We start from the raw sequence: 27,037 nt of genomic DNA, 5'->3' as shown, positions 1-27,037 counted from the left end.
ATTAAACAGAGGTCAGAGGAATCTGTTAATATCCCCCTGTCGCCTCTGCACCTTAAAGCCTAATGAATGCATGATGATGCCAAAGCAATAGCAATTTTGACCAATTTTTGAATTAGCAGCCAGCCAGTTTCCATTTCTAATATGTGATTGTGTCATCAAGACCCCTCTGCCTTTAGGTGACAGTGCATTTACAATGGTGTTAAATTGTTTTTGCTGTTCAAACAAGTATTTGTGCCCAGTTTGACCATTTTTATGTTAGAAATATTTCTGAGTAGTTGCTTACAAGCTAGTAGTTAGGCATTGAGTGTCAGCTACACAGATCACTGCAAAAGTATTTCTAACCAAAGCTGTGAATTTTAGTATTTGAACACATTTCAATGTTCTATTCAAATTTATTTGTATAACACATTTAAACAAAAAAATCTGTTCAAAGTGACTTCATGCAGTCACCAACTGGTAAATGAGCAATAAACAGTACATCTAATCAAAATGTAATTACAATATAATTACAATAATTACTGAGCTACATAAAAACCCACGAATATCAGATTTTAATTTAGAAAAGAATTTACTCCCACTTTACAAGTGCCTGTCATAATGATTATATATTATACAATCCCGATATACTTTGTACAATCTTCTTTTACTACTTTGGAAAAAAAAAAACATACGGGGTCTACATAGTGCGTTTTTGAATTATCTCCCCATCAGACAGTGTTTAGATGCTTTTCTGCTGAATTTGTAAAAGAACGCATGTTGGGTTAAACAGTAAAAGCAGAAACATTTTGCATTAACGCAACCTGGGAGTTCATTGGAAAGCAGGACAACCATAAACCTTTATAAATCACCCAGCCAACCCACACCTGGGATGCAGGTGTAGTTGGAAAACTTGTGGTGTAACAACTGAATGTGTAAACAGTTCCATTAACAGCTATTATACTTTATTTGCACTCCACATTTTATCTCTGCACATTTTCAGCAACTAGGAAATTGACTTATATATATATATATATATATATATATATATATATATATAAAAACAGTATGAATGACCCATCAGTGTCGAGGCGACCTGTTAAGTGCCACCTGAACATCTTTTCTGGTTCTTTTCAGGGGCTTTACTTCCTTTAGCTTCTCAAGGTCACTCATATCACACAGTGCCAAACAGCAGATGCAGGGGATGCAGCAACCAGCACCTGATCCAAGAGTCCAATTTTATTCATTTAATCAATTGATTAAAACAATGCACATTAGTCAGGACAGGAAAATGTACTTTTTTTTACATATATAAAAAATGACAGGCGAACGTGGCAAAATACATCACTAAAGGTACAAAACTGTCAGTAATGGTGTTAGTGTTTAAAACCGTCAGAAACAGTTTTGGCTGTTATCTGAGTTTGTAAGGTTCTGTGGCGCCCTTACTCCCTATATCAGCTTTTGGCTTCGGGTATCAGCCTCACAAACCTGTGCATCATTCGGCTCACAAAAGAAATAGCTTGGTTTATATCTCTCCCATAACCATTTTCCAAGTGTCATATGTATTTTTACAATGAAGAGAAATGCTTGAGGGTAGTGGAACTGCCCAATGTTCTTGCTGGCCTCAGTGAATAATGGAATTTACTGGAGAAAATTGACTTTTTGCCTTGTTGGGCAGGAAAGCGCATAAATGTAAATGGCCACAGCAAATAGTGAATTTGGGACTCTCACACAAGAAGTGGACAGAGTTACCCCAGGGAGCCACACGGAAGAGGGATATTAGTAAAACACACCGGGAAGTGATTAACTCTAAACTCAGTCAACAAGGCTTTGATTAAAACAGGTTTTGAATAATCCGTAAATGTCACTCTTGAAAGCATCAAGGTGAAGCAAATGCTTCACAGCGAAAGTTACAGGTGAACGGGCCACAAATGAAAACTGCTTTATTTCTGCCATGATACAAAGAGGGGAAAAAAATATATATATATATAAATTTACAACACTGATTTCTCAGAATTCTTCCTCTAGAACCTCCAATTGGTCCAGAAAACAAGTTCATTTCTTAAAACATTTTAGATTTTCTTATTTCCTGTCAGCAAATTAAGCTAACCTGGCTGTTTTCTTTGACTGTTCAAGGTTTTAAGATTTTAGCTCTTAAAGCCTGAATCTTTCTTGTTTCTGTGAAATGTTAAAACACTCCAGATTTAAAAGTTTATTTTTTTCCCTCCTTCAGTTATTGTTGAAATCTTTTCTCATAGCACACCGTAGACATTTTGGAAATTAAATGTTTGAACTGTATTTTTTTATCAAGTTAGAATAATAAAAGTTGTTGGCTACAAAAAGGACATAATGCCTTCACCGAGAGTGGCATTACATTAAAAAAACTACAAAAAGGAAAATGAAAATCTTTAAAAGAATAAAATTCAATATCATAAAAAAGTCCTTGTATTTATTATTTTGCCATTTTACTTTGTGAATTATTTTCTGGTATCTTCTCTGGTATACCCAAAGAAGATAACAGATCTGGCCTTTGCAGTTGAAGTACCTGTAGTAATGAATTAAGTGAACAATTGTTCACTTAAGAACAAATTTTCTTTCACTTTAGAGTAAAAGCACAGAGGTAAACCAAAATAAATAAATAGATGCAGTTGTAAGGTCTTTTGCATAACAGTAATGTGATGTTGGTCTTTGAAATCTAATTGTATTTCAGAAATACTGCAAAAATTGCCCATTTTCTAAATTGTGTCTATAGACGTTAAAAATCGTGATTGGCCAAACAAAATGCAAACGGTACGCCGCTACTGTCTCATAGGAACAGCAATCATGCTGTAAAACAATTGATTTGTGCAATCAATGTAGCGACTATTAACACAAGTAAAATCAAACAGTTATTGAAGAGCTTGGTGTGTTCAATTTCTACATATTTGACAGAACATTTAACAAAAACAAAAAAAAATACATTGTGCAGCGTTTAAAGTGGATGGAGAAACAGTTCAAGGGATTTAAAAGCCAAGGGTAGATTGTGTAGCAAATTTCAACAACAAGGTAATTCAAAGATGATGAAAACATCAAACAACCAACAAGTGAGAAACATAACATTGCAAATGTTGACTATATGCCAATGTAATTACAAAACGGCATTAAAAATACCATTCCTACAATTATAGGCTACTTACTAATTTCTGAGATGTTACGTTGTTAGATTATCCTCTGCACTGGAAGAATGTCTTCCTGAAGTCAGTGTTTGTATGTGGCTTAATTTGTGAGAACACTGATTTGCATATGCTTTTCATCCCATTGCATAGTTTAGTGTGTTTGATGTACTACACACCAACTGCATCGCAAAAAAACAAAAGTAGATCAAAAGAATCCGACAGTAAACACCACACAACATACTGCTTAATGGGATGCATTAAACTAATAGCTCGCAAATGTCAAACGAGAAGTCCGGCTCGTTCTGACAATAGATCACAAATCCAAAAGCACTCCTGGACAAAGTTCAGAGGGGGCAGCTACAGAGGAAGTGTCAATTTAGCCCTTCATCCATCTTTATTAGCCAAAGCAGCAGTGCCAAGCAATGTTCTTTACCACCTGGACCAGCTCCTTCTGCAGGAGAGGTATTTTATTTCCCGGTCCTGAATCTGTTTGTTTTACTTACGGACGTGCTAACTGTCAGTTTGTTGCAAGCATTTGCTGCAAAAGAGAATCTCAAGGTACAATTTGTCAACAAGGGGAAAAAGAAAACTTTACTACTCTGTCCAACAGAGCAAACAGGAACAGGTGGGGGAGGGGACACTACTTTACATTTATGAACGGAGAAAACCCCACAGCTTTTGGAGGCCTACTGACAGAAGTTTACATTTGAGAAACCATTTGGGCACAGGCTTTCTAAAATGTTGGTACACCTTAATGGCCATGAGTAGTTCGTACTGATTGCAACAAGCCAGAACTGTAGCCGTGTGCATGTGTAATCAGAGCAGCTATTTAAATTGCCTCTTTTATTTAAACTTATCTCCGCCTTACTTTAAGCAGACTCTCAAGGGCTCCATTGTGCATTAAACAATATGTGCCAGAGCATAAAAACAACACACTTCTCATCTGCAAAACCCAGGCTGATGCAGGTTATTACTCTGCTGTAAAAGCCGCAAATACTTGACCACCCACTCGGCACGTCTATGTCAAGTACACAGGTAAAAAATATTGATGCTATGTAAGGAGGAGTGTTGCCCCCACACACCGCGTGCACAATCTAATGCAATCAATATAGTTTAAAACCCTTTTGCTGGTAATCTTTATGTTCATGACCCAGAAATATTTCTCCCTTAATTATGAGCCAAGCAGAATCTTAAGTGTGTTCTCCTGCCCAGCTCACAGGTTGCACCCTTTTATAACGTTTTTAATAGGAGAGTTTTCACTCCTGGGTAATCAATCTGTAATTCATCATTATTTATCCAGCACAGAAAAAGCCCCACAGGACCTCTATGTACACACGCAGATTTACACACACAGACCGAGTTCAATTCGCCTGGGAATGGACGTGAATGAGCGCGTGCGTACACACACTCACACAGGCCCAGAGGTGTCTTTCTGCACTCTGAGGTATAAAGGGATCATGGTTGAGAGGTAATTACAAGCACAGAAGAGGAGAGAGGAAGACAAACAGAGGAGAGAACAACAGCAGACTGTCTCTTTTACAGACCTGCAGACAGAACCGATAGCGAGCCAGAGAAAGGATTTAAGACCTCCTTAGTCTTAACAAGTCAGAATGCCAGCACAGGGAAATTGGCTTTTTATTGAACATAGACTGAATAATTCCTGTGACATCAATGCAGTTGTGCTTCATTTAAAGTGGAATGTGTTTAATTGTGTTAAAAAGGCAAAAACAAAGATCCCTGTATGAAGAAGCAGGTATTTCCTGTCAGCAAGTCTAAAATCTAGGCCAGACTTTTGACTTGAGGTGTTTTTACACCCGTTTCATCCATAGATCTGTTGGATTGAGGACCAAAATTGCAATATTTGTTGCATTTTCAGCTGGTGCAGTTTGATTTCACACTGCACTGTGTCTAGGGGAAAAAAAATCCTTTGAAAAAAACAGTTTCCCACCTCATCTGTGGGGGCGATGCACCAAGAGTCACTACAGGAAACAATATGAATACCTGTGAAAAAGACGCTAAATGCAACTTTCACCTTCACAAAATGTAAACAAAAGTGTTATGGGATCAGAATTTAGCTGGGCAAGTGAAAATCCAGCTACAATCCATCGGCCTGACTACGAGGTGCCTTTAGTAGATACGACAGAAATCAAGTGTTTCTCTCACACCCATTGGCAACATCAGTTCAGCTTCTGCTGTTTCCTTGAGTTTTCTCTTACCACACAGTAATCCATGCGTCCCAGGGATCCAGTCCTGGGCCTTGCAGACCAACCATGCCAACGTGAGATTGTCTTGGTTCCATTCTTACCTGCTTGCTATCCGTTTGATCATCCACAGTTTCTCTGGATCTCCAAGAGTCTGTCGTTCTGAATCTGCACTCGCTCACTCACCTGCCTTTTCACCCTCCCATGGTTTGCCTTTATCATCCATTGCTGTAGACGCTCTACACTCAGTCACTTACCCACTCACTGCCAGCCTCCGAACTTTGTGCATTGCCATACTTCCTGAATCAAGTTCTGTCTCTGAAAGTAAGACCGTTTCACCCTTCGGTCATGCCTGTGTTCATCTTCACTAAATCACTTACCTCTCTTCATTACAGTGAATTCCCCTCCACAGTTCCTTGCTGACTAGGCACTCAAAATAAAACATTACTTACCATTATTTGTGTGTGCGCATCAATAATTGAGTCAAAACTGCAAGCATGACACCATGAGTCATTCCTCAGGCTACCACTGGTTGTATTTACCCAGAATGGCTTTCTCCATAGTCCACTTCTTGCTTTTGAACAGTCTCTGGTCTGTTTGGCAATGACAAATGCATTCAATCTGGATCAAAGTTTACCTTTATTGGCCTGCCTAGGTTTTTAGGCAGATCAGAGTTCAATTGAGCATTCGCACCTCCCAAACAAACCTGCGTGTCTAGACAGACAAACTATAATTTGAATAGCAGAGTTTATGTGAATGCACCCTTAAATAGGGATGCACTGATATGAACATTTAGGCGGATGTCAATATCCAATATTAACATTCCTGTTATGGCCGATAAACCAAAATTATAAAGTTGACATTTCTTTACCCATTCAGCACCGTTACAAAACAACCAGTTAAAATCTCCACAGTTTTGTGCTGTATCACAATCACCGTCACATGCCCAGACAAAATACTAAAACAAACAGAAGTGGCAACAAAATAGAATTAAACATTGATTGTTGAGATCAGCTCGGTTTTACTGATGGGGTCGATAACAATATGTTAAAAGCGACTAACGTCAATACCAATGCAGATCCATTGTGTATCTCGAGAGTCAGACCACAGACAGAATCAACCAATCTAAGGTACAAATATTGAACTTTGAGTATGTCAGTCCAACAATGTCATATACTTGTTTTAAAGGAGATTGTTTTCTCCATCAATTTGGAGTTGCCATCATAGAGCCCTCATATCAGTCCCATAGAATAACTTGTTGTGTTTTGGAAAGAATTACTAGAGTTGGTGCTGAGGGAAAATAGAGCATTGGACTTTAAAAGTTTGTTAGAAATTCACATTGTGAATTAATAAGAACCGATACAAAAATGTAAAAGTAGCACTGTGATTTAACACCAAAAACAATTTTCTCTTCAAATTCTTGCAGGGTGAAAAATAACATGCTGTAACATTTATTTGATATGCTATTACAGCAGAAAGGTGTATTTGCTTAAGTTACAATAATTAGAAGTGCAATCTGAGAGAGGTGTCTGAGTCAGTTTAGCTGAGTGTGATTATTCGCAAGGAGTGAGTCAACCACTGTGATATGCTGTGAAGTCAGAGTTATTTATCTGGCATCCACACAGAGGATTTCAGCAAAACACACCAACTACAAAGAGAGAGTGAATAAAAATCCGGCAAGCACAAGTATAGGCTCCTTAAAAATAAAAATAAAAATACACACTGGATCAAAAAAGCATCCAATTTAAGGCCATCAGAGCACAGCTAAGGCATCAAAAACATTTCTATCCCATAAATTATCCATTGAGCAGAAAGCTTACTGCTGTTCTTGATTTTTCAAAAAGCAAAAGAAAGTAGTTATATGGGATTAAACAGGCATATATAGAGAGGGAGCGAGAGGAGGAAAATGGCTCCAACTGTAATGAAGCATGCATGGAGTTAGCCATTAACTACAATGAGATAACAGAGCTGCAGTTGGACTAATGTCATGATATTAGTGATTCACCATTAGACATTCCCTGCTACGAGGGGGTTTCACTTTTCGAGGAGCTGTTGCACAACGCAGCAAGCCAAACAGTGTCTTTAAGAGATGTGATGATTCCCGAGGTCAATGTGTCATTGATTTATCGGACAGGGCTGCCGCTAATTTGGGACAGAATGTGGATGAGGTGAAGGAGTTGTTTCTTCTTGTGCTGCCCAGCAGCTGTGCCAGCATAACTGACAGGAAGAGGCCAAATGCACAGTCTGCCACTGTCCACTGTGATTATTGATTTCCTCAGGGTCCCTGCCTCTGTCTCGCTGCTTCCTCTGAACAGCCTTTTCACACCATGCGAGCAGCCATTGTTTGTGGCCGTGGCTGTTCCAGTTCCTCTCCGCTCAGTTCAACTTGTTGCTTTAATTCTAAGGACTCTCTAACACAACGCCCATGGAAAAACACTTTGATTTCCAATTGATCCGAGTGTGGAGGAACTTTCAATCAGTAGCCCAAGACTTTCCTGCTGGTGTCAGTTTCTCTTCAAAATGGAAAAGAAAAGTAAACATGGCATTAATTTGAACCAGATGTGTGCCAACAAGGCTGCACAGATAAGGTTAAACACTACACAATCCTGTTGGAAAACTGCAACCATGAGCAGAATATAGGACTCACCAAATAACAATAGCTACCAGTAAAAGCAATTGAGGTTTTTATGTGGTAACTGATGCAAATTCAACAGCAGGCTTTGTACTTCTGTGACATAAAATCCAAATAAAATGAGACTGAAATTTGTAATTTTTGAGGACATATTAACACTAAAAAGGCGCTATATGTCCTGCTGGCTCAGAAAAATCTATAGAGAGAAAAACACAGAAACAGTAATGGGGAAATGAAGGCCAGAACATTTTTGCTGATGTGTAAAGCTGGAATATTTAAGACACAACCCCATCATGAATACCTCTATTTAAAGTAAAATCCTCAAAGTTAAACCTAAGTTCCTTCAAAAAATCTCTATCCATTTGTGACACTAAGTTAGGAATAATTCAAATTTTATTTAAATGAAAAAAACCTATATTACCGAGTCACAAACATCTCCAGATAAATCTAAAACTTGTATTTTTGTCTGTGTAGGCCATGACAGAACTTCTATCATACGTTTCGTCCATAAAAAGAAAAAAAAACAGATCTCCCAACAAAGACTGCGCTTGCTGTTGTGAAAACTTTCTAGATGGAAGAGAGTTTAAAAACTTGTTTTCCTATAATGGAGATTTCACAGAAAGAAAAAGAAGGAGAATGGCTGCCGCACAAACCCTCTCCATCGCTTTCCATCATCCATCAGCCTTGAGATGAAGACTTTTTCCGGAGATGAATCGCCGTCTTTCAGCTTTCGACAACAAGCCTCTCCATCCTCTACACTTTTTTTTCTTTTATAAAAATAAATCAATTTATTTTATTTTCCCTTCTATCTTGGGAAGGACTTCTCTCTGTCTGCCTTTTGTTTGCGAAACAGAAGTGTGTGGCATCTCTTCTGTACACAACCGTGTTTAAAACAGAGACAAGAAAATATGAATGATAGAAGTACCATCCTTACTTTGAAGAGCATATTTGTCTTCCAAATGTTCAAGTAAACAGCTTAATGGCTTGGCAGAACAATTCTAAAACTGTAGTTGATTTTAGATGTTTATTTTTATTCCATGATGTTTAAAAATCCAAGTAGAATTTCGACAAACCTCTAAACCTTTCTGATGTTTTCCTCTCTTGTACTCTTCTAGGTTTTCCATCATTAAGTACTCATGTGAAGTTCACTTTGACCAAAAAATTAATTTTCAAGATTTGTCATTACTTGCCTGGGAAACGATGTCTGTCCAGGTAAAACTTAAATCAAAACTCCATAAAAGCAACAGGTAGATAGAATTCCTGCTAAAATAGCCTTATAAAATGGATTCCTTCTAACTACTTCAGTAAAATGCTTCGTTTTTATCTCGTCGAATAAGTTTACGTCACAAGCGAATACGCCTTTGACCTCTGATCTCCCATTGTAAAGGGAGTCATAAAAAGTTACTTTTTGCATCTAATGAGTTAAATTCATACAAGATAAACACATTCAAGCAACAAAAAAACCTACATTGTGTAATGTTTGTTACACAAAAACGACTCACAGTTTTTACATTTTATAAAACTAGTAAACCCATCCCTAAGGCTGAGTCAAAACTACGTAACTCCTTGCTGCTTTCTTAGAATTAATCATGTTTACTTCTATAATGGATTTTGTGAGACCACCTTTCTAATCGCAGCATGCAGGTAAATTTCCACAATGCAAAAATGCAAAGACAACAACAATCCTCTTAGTAAAACAACCGTTACTGTCCCTCCACCTGGTTAGAGTTATAAGACCACAAGCTATTAGTTATACAGTTAGAGTCAGAATTATTAGCACCTCTGATGAAATCCCACAAAACTATATTCCCATGGAAATTACCACATTAACATTAACAACATTGAACTGTGAGATGTTGAGAGAAAAAGAGCTCCATCTCAGACACTACACTGTTCAGCAGGGGTCTTCAAATCCAGGCCTCTAGGCCGGTGTCCTGCAACTTTTAGATGCGTCTCTGCTGCAACACACCCGTGTCAAATAATGAGGCCATTAGCAGGACTCTGGAGAACTCGACTGCATACTGAGGAGGATATTCACCCATTTGATTCCAGCATAAACGTCACAGGTCATCGGACCTTGAGGATTTTATTTGTAGAACCCTGCTGTACTCCATGGCTAGGAGTGTCCCATTGCCTTTTTCTCAGTTTTGTGGTTTTGTTTGTTTAGTGCTTCACTTGTCTGAGGGCAAGAGCGAAGTGGATTCTGATAAAATGGCAACACATTTTATCACAGGGGGTTTAAATAGGTAAAATTACCCAGAGCTCCACAAATACCTCAGATCAGCTGCAAAGGTTGAGGGGTGATGATTTGGGCTTCTTTTTTCAATTAGAATCTAACAATTAGTTTAAATGATCTCCTTCATGAAACTTTCTCTAGTATGACTGTTTTAAAAGGAAAATACCATTAAAAACACGTATTTTTAATGGTATTTTAATGATATTTGATGGCCATAATATTAAGTGCTTGGTTAAACATGGATAACCTCAAGCACTAATTACGAGAAGCAACTCTAATTTGAATTTTTTAAAAAGATGATTATGTCTTTGCATGCAGATTGACACAGATAGAAACAGATTTTAGGGAGTACCACAATTGTAGCTAGAGTTCTCCCTATTTTCAGCACTCAACAGATATTGACCATTTGCTACTACGTCACTTAATCATGTGAGGCGCCATTATGGATGTCAGTAGCAAGGAATTGGAGCATTGACTAAAGGAAAAAATGTTTTTATGATGATTTTTGCCTGAATTCATGTCACATGATTCATATTGGCACAAAAGCCGTTTCCCCTTACGCTGGAGCAGGCTTGAAATCTGACGCCATGCTTACTAATGATTTGACACGTATCTTCACTATAATGTAATATATGATTGCATCTGACTAATCTTAAGTGAATGAAGGTTAATCTTACGTTGTAAAAACTGTTCACTGTATATCCATGAATATATATTAAGGCTGCAAGTCCTTATGATTGACACGACCTATCTATCACCATCTTCTTTTTATCAAAAGTAAAAGCAAACTTCTCCGTGTCACCACCCTATGACCATTTATTCAGTGACATCAACAAAATAAAAGCAATATTAGGCTACCGACCTTTTGTTTTTTGATGTGTGTGTGACATATGGTCATTCTTAAAAGGGATCTCAATAACAGACAACTAAGTTTAGGTGGGCATTGAAAATGAAAAGACTCCTAAAAATCATAAACTCGTCAAGATTTTCTGATGTGTGCCTCGGAGTTGAGCTTATGCTGGTTACTGCAGCACAAGTGTTTCAGAAAATGTTTTTCACAAACATCATCTGGGCAGAGCGAGTCTTTAACACACCACATGCATTTGCATGCACACCCATACCTTCCTATGCTCGATGGAGAAGGGGGTGTTGGGGAAAACCAACACCTGACTTATTTCTTGCAGCCGTTCAAATGCCTGGCTCCTTGGCTGATGTGTTCTTCCTTCTGACTCCCTGCCGAGCACGCTGGGAGAGAAACAGGTCAATGCAAATGAGATACAGACTTTGTAAAAAAAGGATATTAGGCTCTAAAACAAACAGCTAAGACAAAGCAAAACCAATAACATTTTTTAGGTTTAACAATACTCTTAACCTTTTTCATCACATGAAAGCACAAACTAAATATATTCATTTGCATTTGATCCAATAGACCAACACCATAAATGACTTAGTTGGTATTGAAAGCTCTATTGTTCAAGTCAATGCCAAGAATAATGCATAATATCAAGTTTCATAATTGTAAGAATGGTTTTATAACTCACTGGGAGTTCAACAAGGAACAGAAAACGTGCTCAAAATTGCCTCGACACCCTCAATTTGCACAGTTAAAGTACCTGGTTCTACAATACATAACTAATAACCGCTTTTCAAGAGCTAAGTAGAGTATTTTGCTGTTCTAATTGACTGTTATAGTGAACCCACCGGAGAGAAATAAGGACCACTGAAAAAAACAGTCACCCATTTGAGTCAAAAACCGGCCAATGTGACAAAATAGTGTAATGTCTTTTGCAGTGTGGAGCATGTGTATACACATCCTGCAATTGATTCCTCACTTTGGAAAATACATAAGCAAAGCAACACTGGCTAGATGTGTCAATCGTACTGATTGAACAAATCCCACAACAGCAAACACACACACATTGGAGAATTAAATTAAAAGTAATTTAGCCACTAAAGACTTTGGCCATTTGGATGAATTTTAAAGACGCTAGCGAATGCATCACAACGAAAACCCCAGAGGGCGGGAGTGAACACTCCAACCCTCAAAACAAACTACTTGGTATACAGAGCATGTAGACTGCATTAAAACTGGTGCAGTTATTTGAAAAAGGAGAAAAGACTAATTTACTGCGGAAGACAATGTCCTCCTTCGTAGGTGACACAACTAATGCTAACTGGCACCCAATATTATGATGACCCGGCAAGCATGGCCAATATTGTACCAGCTCATTTTTACCAAAAATTACTTCTAAATTCTGTCTGGCCAGATGCAATGTCTTTACACATCCAGATGTTCTGCAGAGATTTGACTGAAATTCAAGTTGAGACTCAGAATCAATTAGATTTATGTGACTACACCACACCTTGTTAGTGATGAGGTCACAAGATTTAAGAACATAAATAGCAAGCCTAAAAACTGGATTTGTAACCGTTTTGACAACATTTCCAAGCCTACTTGTACTCTGTTTCATAAGTTCTTCTATCTGCAGTTAATGATGCACTTTGAAAGGCAAAATAACTTCCTCCCAGAAAGAATTAAAGGTTAACTTTTTTGTATTCAAAGAGATCTCTGTTTGGGGGCGACACATTGGGTTTGCAGAAACTCCAGGTAGCCATAAATATGTATTTGGTAATGCTTCCAGCAGGAAAAAAAATCCAACGTACCAAGACCCCCTGCAAGGTAGTGTGCCAGACAGTCAAATCCATTCTAGGACTTTTATGTCCAAACTATATTCAGCAGAAAGAAATGAGAAACAAAGATTGTTTTAGAGAATGGGGCACAGTATTAAAATACATCCGAGGGTGGAATTTCTAGAAGGTAGTCGAGTTGCATAGGATGAATTGGGTCAAACATGGAATTTTTTTCTTTCAATCAGTTTACAACTTTTCACTTTATATTCTAACTTGTTTTGAACAAACTGAATATTAGAGTTGTGTTCTTTGGCATGGATATTTAAGTCCTGCTACTTTAAGACTCAAGTATATGTTTTTAACTGACTGCAAGTGAATGCAGCTCACTGAGGCAGAAGTCTCACTTTGAAGTCCATCATATTGCTTGGAAGAACACTGAGAATACCTAATGTGCAATGTACAGTATCTCAACCATCACCAATCTTAAATTTTTCAACTGCAACATTTTTCAATTTCATCTCTTATATTTAAAAGACTGCTTATTCTTGAGATAGATACAGTTTATTATGGTTACAAGGCCTTACAAAAGTAGTCTTTTATTATTCGTCACAGTACCGTCACCAATGTTATTGTATTTTTAGTGCATATCTAAGTCTGTTGGGATCAGTGTTGCCATCTTGGTGCATGAATTATGTTTTGTTTCTTTTCCCCTCAAGTGGTGGCAAAATCTAATTTCAATATTTCTCAGCATGAATATCGCCTTTGAATTTGTTTGTGGTTGCATCTTCCATAACCATGTTCCTTCCAAGTGTTGCTCCATTTAAAAGGAAATAAAACCTTTCCAATAGGAAACAACCATTGTTATAACAGAGACTTGACAAAACATCAGAACTTAGGAAAAAGAAGTAAGAACATTTATGTTATGTTTGATTTTTTTCTCCCTATGTATCAAAATCAAATAGCCAAACATTCTAGGTAATAATCTACTGTTGTCAATATGGTTGCAGTAGCTACTGTTGATTTTTGATTTAAATAAAAGCCTCTTATATCATGTGATGTTTGTTTTTGTGCAAATACTGACATATTTGGAACTTTTGCTCAAAGGAAAACCTCAGAACAGTCAACTCCTTCAGTCCAAGTGTCTTGTGACAAGAGAATTAGTTCATAACTTAAGTAAAGTGCGGTGAATAGGTTGCATTTTTATAGTCCAGAGTGGACTGAAGATCTTGCCCGCAATCACATTTTAAGGTAAATGTTTTCAAGTTTTGAACTGTGGGATAGAAACTGGTAATACCTGGGTAAATTTGACAGATTTGGCACGTTGATAGTGCATAGCCTGCGGTCTTATTAGACTGCCAGCCTCACTCATCATTCCATATTTGGGATTTGAGCCAAGTAGACTTCCAAGTCTGAAATGAAGAAGTTCAAATCAAACCATCAGCCTACCAATGGACAACAATCATTATAAACCGCTCCAAGGCATGGGTCATATTAGTGGAAAAAAAAAAAAATCGCATTGCTTCAAATTGGTGTCTCACTCTATGAAGGAATTAGTTCTTATATTTTCCTATTAGCTTCTCGGTGAGAGGTAATGATCGACTAAAATGCTTTTTCCAGACACAATGGCTCCATTTAAGAACGCATTTCCATTGTGTCTATAGAAGACTTCTAAAGCACCTGCCGTTATCCTGAAACAGCATTTTCCATCTATATTGCGCTGTTATGGAGGTATCTACATTCTATTGAGGCCCGTTTGAATTGCCCAGCATGGGAGCAGGATCTAAATTTAAAAGGCATTTCCTAGATTGACACATTCAGCATGCCGGCCTGATTTCATGGCCGCTCATGAGTGTCCCACATGATTACATGCACAAATCAATGTGTTTGCACCGTCTGACGTTCAGTAAACTGCAGAAAAACATTTTAGTAATGCTAGTCTTTATTTTCGACCATAATCATGACCCAGCACTGTGTCCTTAACTAAAAGGACACTGGGTGAATATGTACCCTTTACACAGACTTATAACATGTGGTGTCTTGGACATTTATAGGCACGACTGGTGTTGGGATCCAGATGTAATAAGGAGCCACTCGGCTTGGGACCAAAGCAATCTGGTTGAGGACCAGATCTTTACTATTTTTAAGATTGCATGACCATCTGAGATTCCTCTTTAAGCAATCACTATAGTTGGTCCAAAGTCCTGGATTCTCTAGTGCATTTTTGTTGATATGGCAACATATTTTAAATTGTAATCTTGTTCAAATTGAATGATGACCCATTATTAGTTCACTGGAAGAGTCCAAAAGAGTATATATTTTCAAGTGACTGAGATTAATATTACATTCATAGCACGCTGTAGTCCAGAATGAAGAAAAAAAAAAACTTTCCCATTTTAATACTACTTTAGTACACTAAGCTGTTATTTTTGCTGAAAGAATCCCTTTTGTAATCTCAAGTCTAATGATGCATTCTGGTTAGAGTTGAAACTATTTTCACGTCAGGAAAATCTCAATTAGCTCATCAAAAAATCCTATTTTAGGTGAGAAACTATCAGTATGAAGACAACCTGGATGGTAATATTCTACTTGGTAAAAGGAAGTTCTTTACACTGTTACAGTGATATGGCCAAGGTAGAATTGAATTAATTGGCACAAAGTCATTGAAGTAATGATCCCAAACAGAACTTTTCAAAGACGTCATTTATCTGTTTTTCCTTTCCAATCCTTTCTTCAGATGAAAGTAAAGTTTGCAAAGTACTGAAGATATAATAGTGAAGATGCATATTAGAATGGATAGAACAGGATGTAATTCTTTGGAAAGTTTACATACCTCATTGTTTGCTGTACAATGCTGCATATCTTGCATACAACTATTGTGGTGCATGCAATCTCCTCTGCTTACATCTATTAGGGTAGCTGCATCGGAGCCACCGACTCAAAGAAGCTGATGAAGAAGGTTGGTTCTGTTCTGGGGAATACTCTGGAAATCTCTCCAATCCAAAAGCCTTTTTCACAGTGGACCTCCATCCAGCTCGCAGCCATCACCATCTACTATGACCTTGAAGAAACTTGGATAACCAGAGTTAGATTTAAGTACATTTTCTGAATTAAAACCCCTTTTTCAATTGAATTCAAAGGGAAAACATTTGGATATAAGTGCAGACTAGTCAGCATTATTTGCCGAAAAGATGATAATGACTTCACATTCTTTCATAGCGAATCAACTGGCAAACAATCAGGAATATTTTAGAATGATAGAAATCTTGTCATCCATTTCTGGAGTGGTTGGACAAATGTGGAATTCACCAAGATTGTCTCAAGCTGACCATGACCCTCAATCATTTTATCCTATTTTAGGACTGAATTCCTCACCAACAAAAGGACTAACCAGCTGTAAATGGTACAGTAGGTAAAGGAGGGGTAGTGTTGTCATCTGAAGGGGAAAAAAAATAAATCAGCTCAGGAATCCTGAGATAATTTGGTCTGTTTAATGACTCACGGGCCCGCAGATCAAAGCAAACAACAAAGAAATGCATCAACACTGCAAATCTCGTTTCATCTGCGATATGAATCGTGCATGAGCGGTAACAATGTTTATGAACAGAATCTTTCCAGCGTGCACAGTATGCAGGCATCAGGCTTGTGACCGAAACACTAAAATAATCACCATTTGCGCACATTAGCAGATAAGGCTCAGTCCTGTTCAGGGAGATAAACTGTCTGCTGCGGACATGTAAACAACGTCCCATGAATTACCAATATGACAGTCAACCTTTGTAGTTTTGAACATATTGGAAACACTAGAAAACCCTATTCACTTTCAGGACTTGTGGCTATGGTGACTGTGTCGATATTTGAGGCAATAGCCACCATTGAGCGTTTGTAATCACTCGAAATGGTTCTTTTATGTTGCTGTGGAAGAATTTGGGTCCAATCTTTGCAAAACTGTCTTGATTCAGTCACGCTGGAGGAGTTCTGAGCATCAACAGTCCTTTTAAAGTCATACCATCTCAACTAAATTTAAATCTAGACTTTGACTTAGTTTTACATCTTTCGGAAAGTTTGTATTTTGTCTCGGACCATATAAATTATATTTATACAATCCTCGTATTAGCAGTGAAGATTTTAGTTTTTTTTCTGCATCTTCGGAAGCACCAACAACCCTAAAAAAAAAAAAAACTATTCCATGTATTTGCTGCAATGGCAGCTCAAATTCTATCCAAGTCAGATTGCGGTGCCGGCAAGCATTTGAGGATTTTACAGATCTTAGCGAGAAACCCGTCGGAAGTCTACTGGGCAGCCTGTTTTTCTTGATATCATGTTATCACACCCTGAAAAGCTCTCTCACAAACAATCCTGCACCCTGTTGAACTTAGCCACGCTGTTTAGCTGTCACCCTGTGATACTAATTGGTAGTGTGTTCAAAAAGATGTTCCAGATATCAATACAGGGAGTAAAAAGGCTACAGAAATGTTCTTATCTCAGCTGTGTGCAAAAAGCAGCAGGCATTAGGAAAATTGCACCTTATCACAGGTTTTTTGAAAAAACAGAACAAAACAAAAAAAAAAACATTTTGCTGCGCGACAACCAAGATTAAACATTTTCCCAGAGTCTATTGATGTATTTCTCTGTGTTAAGTTGGGAACTGCTGGAAAGTTTAGATGAGAAGAAAGTCAAACAGAAAAAATAAATAAATAAATGTTTGTTTTATTAAGCAGATGTGGTTTGACATCAGTATAAGCAGATAAAATATTAAAGAGCAGAGACTCGGGCAGTATTTGTTGCATGTAATTTGTATAATTACATTGTTGCGATTTAAATTAGCTATTTAAAGGTAAACAAATATAATATAAAACACTAGCAGACTTCTGAGACTCCTAATGACTGAAATTATTTACATTTCTTTTTCTACAATTGAAGGCGTATTGCCATAAATTAGGTTAACTGTTAGCGTGACACCTTATTTTATGAATTCATTATTCAAAGCGTCCAGATAAGCACCAGCCTAAGCAAATATAGACAATCGACGGATGGATTTTTTTTTTTTTTATTGCTTATGATTAATAGCAGGGAAAAAAAAGTTTTACCGTGTCAGAACATTTCAAAAACTTAGCACCAGCAAAAAACATTTTAATTGAGAAAGAGTTTTCATAGTCAGAAACATTCAATTAGATATTTTAATTAAAGAAAACAGCTCTGGTGTTGAGTTAATTAAAAATAGCCACTATTAATGTTTCTTTAATACTAATGTTTAACTAAAGCTTGCCGTCACATTGCAACGCTTTCAGTTAAAAAAATAAATAAAAAATACTTGCGATAATAGAGTGCGGTTTAAGTGCTCCTCACAAAACAGCTCGTCAATGCTTGGCTTTTATACATTACTGCGTCAACTGCTGATTTATTTATTTATATTTTGAATTTTTTTGCTTGGTGTTTGTTTTGCAGCTTTTAATCTCATCTCAAATGATTAACGATAAATATAAATGTTTGTTGTTTTTTTTATTCATGTACTACATACTGTTTTCTTTTCAGAGGACACACATTTTTTTATGATTATGATGATGGAGCTTTAGATGCGAGTCCACAGTTGGGCCACTAACCTTATAATAAGGAAAATGGCCACAGCTACACTTTCAACATCCTTCAAGCCAAAAATAAACACAAGTGAACCCCAGCAGTTTCCTTTAATGTGATGAGTGGAAAATATAAGTGTGGATAATGCATCCTATCAACCAGTGGGGGACCAGTTGCTCCAGCCGAGCCATAAAGCTTCGCCTACCTGCAATGTACAGCCATGCAACGATGACATTGTTTCCATTGCTGTCAGCGTGAAGCCGAGGACATTAACAGCTCCAGACAGCCATTGTTCCCCATCGGTCTCTCAGAGAGGCCAGTGCAGATGGGGAACAGCGAGGGCTGAATGTGCTAACCGGCAAACCTGTGAGTGCTCTCCGAGTGGGAACGCGTGCGTTTGCCAAGAGCCATTTGATTCGTCTTCTTTGCTCGACCGAGGAGAGAGCCTTAAACACAACACAATCACACCTATGAGGCATTCAGGCTTCAGGAGGCTTAAAGCCCCTTTAGAAATCAGAAACAGGCAGGACTTCCACTGGTAAAAGAGAGTCATCTCTGGTGACGGCTGATAGGCGGCATCTTGGAAGGAACACCTTGGAGCAATTATACACATTTTTACAAACTGCAGGGTTGGGGGAAAATGTGTAAATATGAGGTAAGACTTTTGCTAAACTGTGGTCATTACGCTTACCAAAGTTGTTCAAACACAATCTGTTTACACATAACCTTCAACATCCAAGTATAACAGATTATTTTCTAAATCATTCTTAAGTATGGCTTGTATGGGTTATAATTTTTTACTTAGGGTATTTATCTATCCTTTAATTATTTAATATATTTCTTTCTTTCATGACAAAATAATCAAATGCCATGTTAAGAAATGATCACTGCTTACATTCATCTAATGTTTCAGATCAAACGTGACAAAAAAGTGAGTTTTCTAAATCATTTATTTGTATAGAAAGCTGTCTAAAAACCGATGCACCGTCTATGAGTAACGAAACACTTTTGGTTGACCACTTCAGATTTAGGGGGCAATTACATTTTTACAATGGTCCAGGTTGAAAAACAACATTTGAAAACGGAACTTTGTCAAACATTGACACATTCTAGAAAAACCAAAACATATTAAAAAAAAATTAAAAAAGGAACAGATCTATTTTACAGCTAGGCAACAATACATCTAAACAAAAAAACAATTACAATAAATGACAATGTCTTGACTCAATGTATACACTATACGTTCTACAATAGGCTGATCTCAGTTGATTCAGGTTATGGACTTCCATCACAACAATTTCTTTCTGAATCCCTTTAAAGCTGATGGCAAGATAATTCCCTGCAGCGAAATTACTCCAAGACCCTAAGATTTTAAGAGATCAATTCATAATTAAAAATTCTCCCCTGCCTACTCCCATATAAATGGCTTTCCTGCGAAGTTATCAACTGCATTTTTTATATCTGCAAGGCTAACCTTTGGCAACTATGCCCAGAGGGAACTGAAATACACATGAATAGAGAAGGAGGTCCACTGCAAAGGGAATGTCATTTATTCTTCTATTTAATGACTCCATTTCTCATTATATCACAATGATATCTACATGATGAATATGGATATCAAATGTCAAACAGTATCCAAGAATAACTCTGAAGTAGCAAATTAACCGTCCAGTGATTACCTTACAGATTACAGACCTATGGCTGTGCTCTTAACTGAAGGAAGCAGCAACTCTAAATCCATTATGAAGCACAAGCAATAATTAGGTGTCTAGTGATTAAAGGGAGAGATAAATACAATCAATATTAGTTTTTGAAGCCTTTTTATGTACTGAATTGATTGTTCAATGAATATTCCATGTGAATCTAATAGTTTAATGAAGTTGGTGATGACCACAAAACACTGATACTGCTTTGACTTTTTCACTTTTGCCTTAAATTACAACCATTAACGTCAACCTTTTGGAGTATCCTCCTGACCTGCTTCTAAGGTCTGAAATTTAAATCTTGCCTATGACTTCTAATTGGATATCGGACACACGTTTAGAATCGCCGTCCTGCTAAAAAAAACTGAATATTTGCTTGTCTCCCGAGCGTCTGACACGATTTATCCACATCCCTATTCACCTTTCCAATAAGTCAAATGAGATTCTGAAGGACGATCAGAAGCTTAGAAAGTTAAATCATTTCATTCCTGTTGATGCATGTGTCTCACTTGCCACAAATTGCACAATTATCCATTTTCCACCATATTGCAGTCAGCACTCATTTGCATGGTAAATTCTAATGTACTATTTTGAAAGTACATCTATCTAATTCACAAACTGTTGGGCAGCAAAAACATTTCATTTTTGGGTTGGTGCCAAACTTTTAATCTTTGGTTGATGCCTTGAACCTTGACTTTCAGTGACTTCAAAGCCACATGGGCCCTTTGAAAAAAAATAAAAAACATTTCCCCAAAATTTTTATTTTAAAGCCTTACATGCACGCATTAAAAACAATGCATGTGACCACAGAGTCTGTTTTAATTCTGCAAATGAGCTGTTGCACTGGAGATCTATTAAACTCGGTTCCACTCCAATGCTAAACCAAATTAGCTGAGGTCCTGAACTTCACTCCGACTAACGTGTTACCATTTACTTGCTCGATTAGTATTCTGCAGGAATGTAGATGCTGTAATCGGATGGAGCGCCGGCATTAAGGAGGGGAATGAGAGAGATTTCATGAGTGTGATAATGCTCGCTCTGCATGTGGAGGAATCTTAGAGCCAGCATTGCAGAGGGAAACAACTCTCAGCAAAAGCCCCTCTTTAATAATGTTCCCCCTCACTCCTGCTCTCCTTTCGCTCTCTTTTCTTTCTAAATGGAACAATTAAATAGAATCCTGCAGGGACAAGGGATAAATCAATTTTCTAACACTGTATCTAACACTTTGCTCTATTCTGCCGTGAGGTTTTATTGGTTTTAAAGGTTTCTTTTATTCTTTCTCATGTCAATATGAGGAAGAACTGACCTAATAATTAAAAGATGGTTGGAACACAATCTAATGCTCTATAAAGAACATTTTTTAAGAAAAAAAAAAACAGTGCAGAGGAGAAAGTTAAAGCGTGAAATCAGTAAGGCACACAAAGTGCTCCTCCTGAACCTCCGTGTCCTTGTAGAAAATAGCTTCTATTACTGCTTTAATTCCTCAAATATTCGCAGAATGTCTCACATCAAAGATGTATAGGAAGAATTATTGCACGAAACTGCAGGGGAAAAAATGTAGCCTAATCAATCCTCTGCCCTCATATGATTTGCCTCTTATCATCAGAAAGCAATACAGCAAGTTTTGCTTCCTTTTTCTCCCGCAGTCCCTCTGAATGGGCAAGTGGACCTGCCAAAGGCTCTTTGGTACCCTGTCAGTTACAGCTTATGGGCCCCTCAGAGGAAAAAAGGAAAAATAAATTTTAAAAAAAGGCACACATCCTGGCTGCCACTTTTTGATTAGACCGCCACATCCGGACAGCAATTCATGTTCTTGACAAAAAGGAGACTGTGCAGGTTTTGATCGTAAATCCAGTTTGGGGGGGACAAACATTCAAGAAAAATAAGTCACAACTTCTTTAGTTGGATGTCTTCCCTTCAGAAATTTACAACTGAAAACCTGACTTGCAAAAAGTTGATAATAACAACCAGCAGGAGCTTCCACTTTTGGAAGTCCTTTTGAAGTCTCCATGTCAGGAAGGCAAGCCAGGCTCTAAAAGCTGTCCTTTGTACTGCGGGTTTGGATTTCCTTGAACTCAATTCGAAGCCTTCCCTATTTTAAGACGTGGAAGTTTTATTTGCAGGGGTTGAGTCAAAGTCAACGCAACAAGAAAGTCAATGCAATGAAACAAGAATACTGATCTTTATAGATTAGTTTCTCTGACCTCTCCTTATTCCATATCTGTGTTTGTAATGTTATATTCATTCTGTGGTTCTCTCCCTTAGGATCTGTGTGCAATCTTGTTTTACCTTCAGCAGAGACTTCATCACAACAATGAGTGTGCAGTCTTTCTAATGACCTTCAATCTCATTTTCCAAATCCTTCTTGTTCACCTGTAAAATGATCCGTGGATACGGAGGCCAAGGCCTCCGAAATAACACTGATGTGCCATTGGATGCGCATTTCATTCTTTATGTGCTGCTGCCTTTGACTAAACTTCCACAAGTTCAAGATGCCATCCAGGAAAATGGAGCTTTCTGTTTTTGTCTTTTTCCTTATCCCCGGATCTGGTGTAGAAAAAAAAAAAAACACGGCTTTTATTGCAATATGTTTTCTTATCCGTTTGCCCTTAGCGAAGGACGTCTCCTCTTTCCCCAAAGCTTATTTTCTTCTCCCTTTAAATGCTCTTCTAAGAAGAGGCAAGTTTGTTTGTGTACCACATTTCAGGAACAAGTGCTTAAAACAATGAAAACTTAAAAAGAAGTACATTGCAGTGGCATAATGAAGTAAAACCTTTAACTACAAACTGAAGTTAATCTGCTAATTTTATAAATGGAGCTCTCAACGGAAACTAACATTGATTGGACAAAACTAAGGGTTTCTGCATTTTTGAAGTTTTCCGGAAGTTTTTTTTTCTAGTCTGCATTTAGGCAGATGTCATTGAACACTTTCACAAGGGTAACAACGGTCCTCTGGTGAGCACAGAAACCTAACTCAAAGATGTCAAAGCGGTCAGTCATTGTTAGTAAAGTACATTGCCTGTCTTCACCTGGTAATCTATTAAGCACCTTTGGCTGCCATACAATGCATTGATATTAAGTCGAGCAGAAAGGGCTGAACTGTTCACATGGAATGTTAGAAGTATTTTATTAGATGCAGCTGTATCCTTTGCTACAACTGGACACTAAATTCATGCAGGTGTTGCATTTTAGACAATGTTTTTCTTACTTTAATGATAAATTGATTTGTTTATTTGCAATTTATTATTTCTGTCTAATATTGTACAAAATAAGCTTAAGTGGTTAAATTAAAAAGTCTACAAAAATCTTTTATCCAATTTATTGTCAAAGTAATCAAAAGAATAATCAATTATTAAACTGTTCACTGCAGCTCTATTTCAGAAAACAGTGAATTAACTAAATAGGTCAAAATCTGTGGAGAAATATTCGGAATGGGCTCAGGAATGTTCCTGAAACCAATTGTCAGTGACCATCATACCTGCAAGCACAAATGTAAAGAAAGCAGAAAACTATCTTGCGGACTGTCAAAGCTAAATTTGAAATGCGAATGCCATGTCCTCGAACCTAAGGTTGTCTGTGTGCAGACATAATAAGCAGCTAATATCCTTTAAAGCCAATGACTATAAAGAGATTAAGGGAAACCTTATAATATATTACAAAGAATTGTTCACATTCCACTGTGTTTATTCCATCCTTAATGTTGCAGAGTTTACTTTCCGTTTCTCAGCTCTGTCATTTGCCGAGGGAAAGCAAATGACAACATTCGCGATGATGAAAGATCTTTCCAACATATAATTTTACTTGACAGTCTTTCCCCTGGCTACAGGAACTTTTAAAGCATTACTCACTTTAGAGTTGGTGCCGAGACAGTGTGTGGGAGAGAAATGAAAGACAACGATGTGCTGGGGGAGAGGGGACTTGCATGGGCTGGAATCTATTTTTCTACAGCACTCAGGCAACTTACCCAAAATGTACAGAGCATATATTAAAATTACACACAAACTGATACGATTTAAAAATCCCTGGCTGACAGGCTTGTGAACAAACATTTGTTTTATCTCTCATCGTTTAAAGCTGCCCTTTGTGAGTTCAACTGTTTTGATTGAAACTCAAAGTAAATCTCTGCACTCCCTCCTTCAATGTCACTCAAAAAGTGCTGGGGTTTCTTTAATTTTGAACTTCTTACCAGTAATCCTAGATTTGTTGCCTTGAGGAGGCAGATTACTCTGAAAAGATGCTATTCTTTCAAACAGTTGTGTTTTCAACCATAGCAAATAAACACAATTTGCCCCAGAGATGTCAATCTCTACCCATCTCTCCAATGTCAGGTGTCTTCCGACTTGAAATGTCTCAAGAACTACTGGAGGATTTGCCAACTGTCATTAAATTCTGTGTGGTCCCAAGTGGATAAACTGACTGCAGCCATTTTATCTACTGCCACTCTCAGATCCATCGATGATCATTGTCTTCCACTTATCTAAGGTTGGGTCTAGGAGGCAACAATTTGAGAAGGGGCATCCAGAAATCCCTGTCACTACCTCATTTTGAGATGTCATTGCTTTTCTGGGACAGAAGATACATGTAGTCCCTACAGTGAGGTTAGTTTTCTTTAAGGTCTCTTCCCACTAGGAAGTTAACCTAAAAGACGGGATTGCTCACAAGACTACCTGAACAAGTTATATTGCAAAATCTCAAACTATTTGATCTTGTTTCACCCCCAATTTTTTAGTAATTGCCAATAGTGCCTTCCAAGTGTGAGCCAGACCCTCGCCGATCCCATCCAGAGTGCCAGTGAATAACACAGGGACACTGACTATGTATTGCCCAGTTCTGATCTACATTGGATCCCTGCCTTTTTACAATTGTTTGTGGAGTTACCTATTCCACAAATAGGTGGAATACTATTTGTGTGTAATGTCACAAATCTGGAGATAATTTGCATAACTGCTGAGATATCTAGGCACAATGCCACATGAAATGCTGCTGGGTGGTGTTTAGCTTGGCTGTATCCCCAATAATATGTTCCAACATGATTTCAACTGTGTGAATTAATGCATATTCAGGTAAGTATTATTTGGTGTTATTACTAGAGGCAGGTATAAGTTTAATGCAAGTATTTGTGAATTTTTAGATATTTGAGATTTTTAATATCGGGTTCACTAAACTCTGTTAACGATTATATACAGATTTTTTTTCCTGTAAATAAGTTTTCTATTTTAACTTCTAGTAGGTCCCTCATTCTACCACATGCTTAAAACCCAAATCAAAAGGGTATCAAGAACAGTTCATATTTAAAATCAATTAAAAGATGCATTGTTTTTTCTCAAATTGATCAATAATTTTAATTGTAATTTTAACATTGATAATTAGTTTTTTTATATAATTGAAAAGTTAATTAGAATATAATTAACATATAAATTAATCTGAAAGAATTTATTTCTGAAATTAGATAAATTTATACAATATCGATCTTAAGTATTCAAATATTCTAAGAAACTTAATGTTAGTCTCCATCATGTCATCAGCCCTGCACAACATATCGATCTACCTGACCTTTGCCTGAAACACAGCCTCATGTCTGACCCTTAGGGTATGCATTCAAACGTTTTCCCAATTGAGAACCATAAGAGCCAGCCCCTGTAAGGCTGAGGTCACCCACAGGCATAACACGTGCTACATACATTGAAATATTTTACAACTGCAGAATGGATGGTCATGAAATTTTTAGCAGTCAGTGTTCCCGGAGGATGAATCCTGATCAATGAACTGGTGATCCACTGACCTTTTATACTGGTAAATATTTCACCACATGAACATCACTTTATGCTGTCAGGCTGCTGGCATGGAAGAGTGCAAGTCTCCACTTAAGAGCAGAGCTGCAACATAGCACCCCCTTGATAATGCATCTCATCAGGAGAATTAGTGAAATGTGTGTTGACGTCTGGTTTAGACTCTCAGGCTTTGTAATGGTCCCTCTTTGGGGCATCATACCATGCACAAAGTACATTATCAGTCTACCCTCCCCTTTAGAGAGCACGGCTCTATCACCCTCTTGACAAGTGCTGCCATCCCTCATTTGGACACCAGCGTTATCCAATTGGCAGAGCTCACATTACTGAGATGCCGCTCCCTTCTCTGGCTTGCTTGATGCTTGCCCGCTGATGCTGCACAATAGCAACTTTCTCCGGGCCGCTAGACAAGGGAGGATTTTAGATGAAGTCCCATTGAATTGGGATAATTCCAAATCAACCAGGACCACTCCAAACGACTGGGTTCATTGTGCCGTATTAATCTTCAGGTGAACTGATGCTGAACTCTTTATCAGCAAAGCGAGGGTGTATAATTACTTGCCAAACAGACTGGGAAGAAAAGAGAAGGCAGGGCCATTCCACCTCTCTTTTATACTGCCGTGCCTCTAAACAAATATTCTGCTGCCGTTTGCCAAACACTTTGTTTTTCCGGTTGTGTGAAAAGAAGCCTCAATTTGTCAGAGTTGGGATAAAAGCACTATAAAGTAATTAATTCTATTCTAATCATCACACTAATAGCAGCTACAAAAGGGAAAGAAACTGCATCAGTTGCTACTGCATCCACATTCCCTTATTTCAGATCAAAGAAACTTGAATATAAAAACACAATGCAAGAAACAATGCTCATGAAGTCAAACATGAGTGGCAATGGAACCTGTATGGACTAAGGATGGACTTTGACTATGACACTCCAAGCTAGTCAGAGGTAGATTGGTGATGTTAATGCAGATACATCATCATGCACAGTTTTAAGCTATGAATGCAACGACTCACGAGACACCAAATTAAGGACCAAAGAGCTGTTTTGCCTCATCATTATAGGGTAATTTGCTCAGTTCTTTGAGTAAAACACTCAAAATTTCAAACAAAATGTATAAAACCAGAAGTTGAATGTGACTC

At 37.7% G+C, this 27,037-nt stretch overlaps 1 long non-coding RNA gene across 1 annotated transcript in view; it reads left to right on the top strand.

The window, feature by feature from the left end:
* Positions 1–653: 653 nt before the first annotated feature.
* The window catches only part of LOC116715601 (uncharacterized), a 28,134-nt gene continuing 1,750 nt past the window's right edge, over positions 654–27,037 (top strand). Inside the window, exons 1-3 of the long non-coding RNA XR_004338205.1 lie at positions 654–2,301; positions 3,539–3,543; positions 18,026–18,037. This is a non-coding gene — a long non-coding RNA (uncharacterized LOC116715601). The remainder of the gene's footprint in view (positions 2,302–3,538; positions 3,544–18,025; positions 18,038–27,037) is intronic.

The sequence above is a fragment of the Xiphophorus hellerii genome, chromosome 24 (genome assembly GCF_003331165.1).
Source record: "Xiphophorus hellerii strain 12219 chromosome 24, Xiphophorus_hellerii-4.1, whole genome shotgun sequence".
In the NCBI taxonomy this organism is placed as follows: domain Eukaryota; kingdom Metazoa; phylum Chordata; class Actinopteri; order Cyprinodontiformes; family Poeciliidae; genus Xiphophorus; species Xiphophorus hellerii.
The sequence above is the reverse complement of the archived record's forward strand: the minus strand, read 5'-3'. Positions and strand labels throughout refer to the sequence as shown.